Source organism: Colobus angolensis, unplaced genomic scaffold, assembly GCF_000951035.1.
Source record: "Colobus angolensis palliatus isolate OR3802 unplaced genomic scaffold, Cang.pa_1.0 Scaffold181, whole genome shotgun sequence".
Classification (NCBI taxonomy): domain Eukaryota; kingdom Metazoa; phylum Chordata; class Mammalia; order Primates; family Cercopithecidae; genus Colobus; species Colobus angolensis.
The window spans coordinates 119430-125709 of NW_012114944.1; the positions used below are offsets into that span (position 1 = coordinate 119430).

Sequence of the window (6280 nt, forward strand, 5' to 3'; positions counted from 1 at the left end):
TTACACTGGCCATTTCCATTGATTGGCAGGAGGCTCCTCCATGAACATCTCCCATGGTTTCCACTGCATCATTTATCTTGCCAGACTTAGTTCATTTTCAGCCTGAAGAATCACCTCTTTTATTTGAACACCTTGAAGTTGGTCTTCTGATTGTTTAACATCTGGTTCTGCTTTAACCATAGCCAGCTTCTCATTTGCAATCTGTTCTGTATACTTTCTATATGCTGCTTTTTTAGGGGTTCGCTTAAGAACATCAAGGATCTTTGTGTACAATATTCTTAGCCTCTTACATTTTAGCAGACTGATTTTAGTTGCTTGTCTTGTGTGGACTCTTGCATACAGCCAGTCCCACAAGGTCAGTGGTCTTCTTCAGCACACCTGCCATGACCGTGCCGACAAGCCAATTGGATCTTCTTTAATTTCTTTCAACAATATTTTGTAATTTTTAGAATATACATTTTCTCCAAGAATATAATTATATATATAGTGTTTTATATAATTTCTTTAAAAAATAGGAGAAGAAATAAGAAATATGCACTTAAAACTGCCTTTTATAATTATATAACTACCTTTATCAGTGCTGTTTGTTCTATCATGTGGATTTGAATTTCCATCTGTATTTGCTTGCTTTCAGCCTAGAGGATTTCTTTTAGTATTTCTTGTGAAGTGGGTCTGCTAGCAATGAATTCTCTTTGTTTTTGTTTATGTAGGTATGTCTTTATTTTGCCATGGTTTTTGAAAGATAGTTTTTCTGTTTTTAATGTTTTTGGTTGGCAGGCTTTTCTTTCAGTACTTTGAATATGTCAGCCTGCTGTCTTTTGGCTTCCACTGTTTCTGATAGGAAATCAGCTGCTAATCTTATTATCATTCCCTTGTATGTGATGAGTTATTTGTCTCTTACTGCTGTCAATGTTTTCTCTTTGTCTTTCAAGCACTTTTACTATTATATGTCTGGGGTGGGTTTCTTTGAGTTTGTAGAGTTTCTTGGATGTGTAATGTTTTTCAACCAATTTGGGAAGTTTTCAATCATTATATCTTCTAATACTTTTTCTGTTCATTTCTTTCTCTTTTCTCCTGGTAATCCTATCTCACTCACATGTTAGTACACTTAAGGGTGTTTCACATTTCCCTAAGGCTATGTTCATTTTTCTTTATCCCTTTTTCTTTCTGTTCTTCAGATTATATAATCTCTATCAATCTATCTTCAAGTTTGATGATTCTTTGGCCAATTCAAATCTACTGTTGAACACCTCTAAGTGAATTTTTCATTTTGATTATTGTACATTTAATTTTGGAATTTCCATTCAAAATAGTTTCTATCTCTTTATTACTATTCTCTATTTGATGAGAAATTGTCACCATAGCTTCCTTTACTCCCCCACCCCTCACCAGAGGTAGAATTGCTGGATCATATAGTAATTTTATTTTTAACTTTTTTGAGAAACTACCATACTGTTTTCCATTTTATATTTCCACCAACAGTGCACAAGGGTTCCAATTTCTCCATAGTCTCACCAACACTTGTTATTTTGTGTGTTTTTGTTTTTTTTTAATAGCAGCCATTCTAACAGGTGAGATGGACTATCTTATCTCATTGTAGTTTTGATTGCATTGCCTTAATGATTTAGTAATAAACATTTGTTCATGTGCCTATTATCCATTTGTATAGATTTTTGGAGAAATGTCTATTTAAGTTATTTGCCCTTTTATTAATAGCACTTTTTTTGTTTATTTTGGGTTTTGGGAGTTCTCTCTATATTATGGATGTGAGTCCCTCATCAGATATATAATTTATAAATATTTTCTCCCATTCTGTGAGTTGCCTTCTTACTCTGTTGACATAGTCTTGTGATGCACAACATTTTAATATTTTCATGAAGTCTAATTTGTTGATTGTTTTCTCTTTTTTTGCCTCTGCCTTTGGAGTCATATCCAAGAAATTATTGCCAAATTCAATTTCATGAAGCTTTTGCCCTGTGATTTCTTCTAAAAGATTGATAGTTTTTGGTAGGTCTTTGGTCTATTTTGATTTTTTTTTTTTTTTGTATTTGGCAGTACAAAAGAATCTCTTTTGCATGTGGATATCTAATTTTCCCAGCACGATTTATTGAAAAAAACTGTTCCTTCCTAAATAAATAGCCTAACTTCTCTTGACAAAAATCACTTGATATGAGGGTTTACTTCTGGGCTTTTCATTCTATTCCATTGGTCTATGTGTCTGTCTTTATGCCAGTACCACACTGTTTTGATTACTGTAGCTTTGTAGCAAGTTTTGAAATCAGGAAGTGTGAGTCCTTCAGATTTGTTATTTTTCAAAGTTGTTTTGACTACTCAAGGTCCCTTGAGATTCCATATGAATGTTAGGATGGATATTTCTATTTCTGCAAAAACATCATTGGGATTTTGATAGGGGTTGCACTAAATATGTAGATCCTTTAGTTCTTTAAGCATGAATTCCTTTAATTCTTTGAACATAGTTATAGTGGATGCTTGAAATATTCATTGGCTAAATATGACTTGAGGCCTTTTGCTGGCAGTTTCTCTTACCTGTGTTCCCCCTTCATGTGTGCATACTTTCTTGTTCCTTTGCATGACTCATAATTTTTTTGTTGAAACTTTTTATTTTTGGTAATATATGGTAGCCACTCTAGATACCGATCTTCCACCCCTCTTTGTAGCTTGCTTTTGTTATTTTTTACTTCTTTATTACTGACTTGGCTAGACTATTTAATTTAGTCTATTATCCCACAGCATGAAGCCTCTGTCTTTCCTTAGAGACTGTAGCCTCGGATATGTGCACATTCACCCTGGGATAACAGTGGTTTTAGCAGAGCCATTTGACTGCTGCTTTTCCTGATCTATTTGTAAAAGTTTCTACTTCTGCTGGTATCACATCCAGTGTTAGGCTCCACAAATTGTTATCTGATTGCTTTATTGTTTTTGATCATGTGCTGGGGAATACATTACACCACAGTCTGATTCAATTACATTTGGGCAGGAGTATTTTTGAGGCCAGTCTTTGAGTTTCGTTTTGACCCCAGGAGAATTCTCCTTAGCTGTCTTTTTCCATGGTATTCTGCTGTTGTTGGGTGAAGGGTTTTATAAGTATCAATTAAGCTGGATGAAAGTATTGTTCAGGTCTCCTATATTCTTACTAATTTTCTGTTTACTTATTTTTCAACTACTGAGACAGGGATGTTGAAATCTTTGGCTGCAATTACAGATTTGTCTGTTCCTCCTTTCAGTTCTGTCAGGTCTTGCTTTATGTATTTTGAGGCTCTGTCATTAGATATATAAGCTTTTAGGACTGTTATGTTATTCTGATGAATTGACATCTTTGTCATTTTCAACTGATCCTCTTTATCCCTGTTAATATTTTTGCTCTAATATCTACTTTGCTATTAATATAGAGTTGGATCTTTAATTTTTTTTTTTTTTTGAGATGAAGTCTTGCTATGTCACCAGGCTGGAGTGCAGTGGCGCAATCACAGCTCACTGCAACCTCCACCTCCTGGGTTCAAGCGATTCTCCCATCTCAGCCTCCCGAGTAGCTGGGATGACAGGCACGCACCACCATGCCCAGCTAATTTTTGTATTTTTAGTAAAGATAGGGTTTCACCATGTTGGCCAGGATGATCTTGACTTCCTGACCTCGATAGGATACAGATTTCCTGTATAACTTTCAACCAGTTTCTCCTAATGGGAACATCCTATATAGCCATGAAATGTTTATCAAAACTCAGAAATTAGCAGTGGCACAACTAAACATAATTGGCACTATTAATTAGGGACTATAGGCTTTATTAAAATTTTCCCAGTTTTCCCACAAACATCCTTTTTCTGTTCCTGAATCCAATCCAGGATATGTTCATTCATCCATTTGATTTTTTTAATTTCAAAAATCGTATTTTTTTATTTTTAAAAGTTTTATTTGGGTCTTTTGAAATCCTCTGTGTCTTTCTTTAATATATGAGGCTTACTTTTAACAATATACCATGTCTTGTGTATATATATATATATACACCAGCGCACCCTGATGATTAATTTTTTTGTAGAGATGGAGTCTTGTTATTTGCCTAGGCTGGTCTTGAACACCTGGTCTCAAGTGATTCTCCTCCCCTCAGCCTCCCAAAGTGCTGGGATTACACGTTTGAGCCACCTTACCCGGCCTCAGTCTTTTAAATTTTGTATTACAATGGGTGAAAAAGGATATCTTGCTGTTTTATTTTACATTTCCCTGATCACTAAAAATGTTAAGAATAATTCTATTTGTCATTTTTTGCTATTAACATTTTTCTTCTGTTGATTATCTCTTCATATTTTATGCTCATTTTTCTAATTTTGAAAATATTGATTTCTGGAAGTTCTTTATATATTCTCTATAGTATTTCTTTGTGTATTACATATGTGGCAATCATTTTATGTCAGTTACCTTTTTTATTTATGTATGATATCTTTTGTTATATAGAAGTTTACTTATTTGGGGTAGCAAATTTCTTTTTCATTTTTGTCTCTTGTGTAATATCCCCAAGGTTTTAAGTACATTCTCCTTTTTGTATTTTCTTCTAATGATTTAAAAGTTTTACTTTTCAATTTAACTTTTATTTTATCTGGAATTTACTTATTGAGTCAGTGAGGTAGGATAAGTAAGCTTATTTACTTGCCACAATAAAATTTATTATGAAGGTCATTCTTTTCTCATTGATTTAAAAAATGCCACCTTTCTCATATACGAATTTCTTACAAATTTATTAGTCTCTTTCTGGACCCAGTGTTATGTTCTAAAGAAATTTTATTGTCTCTTTCTGTCCTCATGTCACACTGTTTTAATTACTATAGCTTTATAGTGATTTATAGCTTTATATTGATATCTGCTAGGCCAAATCCTCTCTTACCAGCTTTTTTAAAATCATTTCTTGGCTGTTCTTGCACATTTTCTTTTTCAGATAAATTTTGCAATCAGCTTGTCACATTTCATAAAAATTCTCCTGGGATTTTGCTTTTAATTTATTGGCTAATTTGGGACAGAATTGACATCACTACAAAATCAAGTTTTCTCATCCAAGAACATTGTTTTTTGTCTTTCCATCAATTCAGGTCTTTTAGTTTGTCCTGACTATATGGCTCCTCTCCTTTCAATATGTTAATAAAGTGATTTATATTAATGTGGTTTTTTTCCTAATGTTGAATTATCTTTGTATTTCTAGGATAAACCTTTCTTCTTCCTTATGTTTTATTCGTGTCATGCATGGATGCTGGATTGATTCCAGGTGAACTGATCTGCTTCAGCTTCTGGGTTCCCCCTGGTGGCCATCAGGCTCTTCTCTGTGATCTTTGGGGATGTGGTTTGGAATAGCGAAATCCTGGGCTCCAGGGCTCAGGCCCAGGGAGTTCCCTATGGCAGCAGGATCACAGATCTAGGAATCTGGTAGACATAAAATCTGTGTGCCCGAGTTATGTAACCATCTGTTTTGCCTCCGTGGGTTCTGTTAGTTTCTGTTTGCTACAAGACCCTGAGGAAAGAGACCACATCTGTGTTGAAAGAATCTACTCTCTCAGAATCCAACAGTCCATTCACTGACTTGTCCCTTTCTCTAAGCTTTATAATTATCTTTATGTCATTTTCAATGAGGGGAAACCCTCAAATATAGTTTCACTTTTATGAATTTGGATGACTTTTCATATCAGTAAACTTATAAATCAGAAACTTATGTCCCAAATTTGGTCCAGAAAGTAAGATCTTGCGTCTCTGGTATTCTGTTAGGGATTGTATTTAATATGTAGGTGCTTTGGTAGTATGGTCATTTTGCAATATTAATTCTTTCCATCCATGAACATGAGTTTTTTTTTCTATTTTTCATGTGTCCTCTTCAATTTCTTTCATCAATGGTTAATAGTTTTCCTTGCAGAGATCTTTTATCTTCTTGGCTAAATTTATTCCTAGGTATTTTAGAAAATAAATTCTTAACAGTGCTGAAAAGCAAGAGAAACTGCTACCAGCCAACAAGAAATGTTCAGGAATTCCTGAAAAATGGTAAGCAGATGAGATTGAATTGTTGGAAGAAACCACAGCCAAACGAAGTAAGGAAGGGATTACTGCAATAAGGGGAGTGGTTCTGGAGGTGTTCTTAGTTCAGAGGCAACAGTTACAAGGAAAAGAAGGAGGGGCCTGGGGCAACCATCATGATGGCTGGTTAGGGACTCTAATTTGCAGCAAGTGGGCAGGTTGAAGCAGTGAGCATCACAGATATTTGCCCTTAAGCACAGTCAGTCATTGCCA

At 34.7% G+C, this 6280-nt stretch overlaps 1 pseudogene; it reads right to left on the reverse strand.

Annotated features, from left to right (window-relative positions):
* Positions 1-385, reverse strand: LOC105509902 (annotated as a pseudogene).
* Positions 386-6280: the final 5895 nt, after the last annotated feature.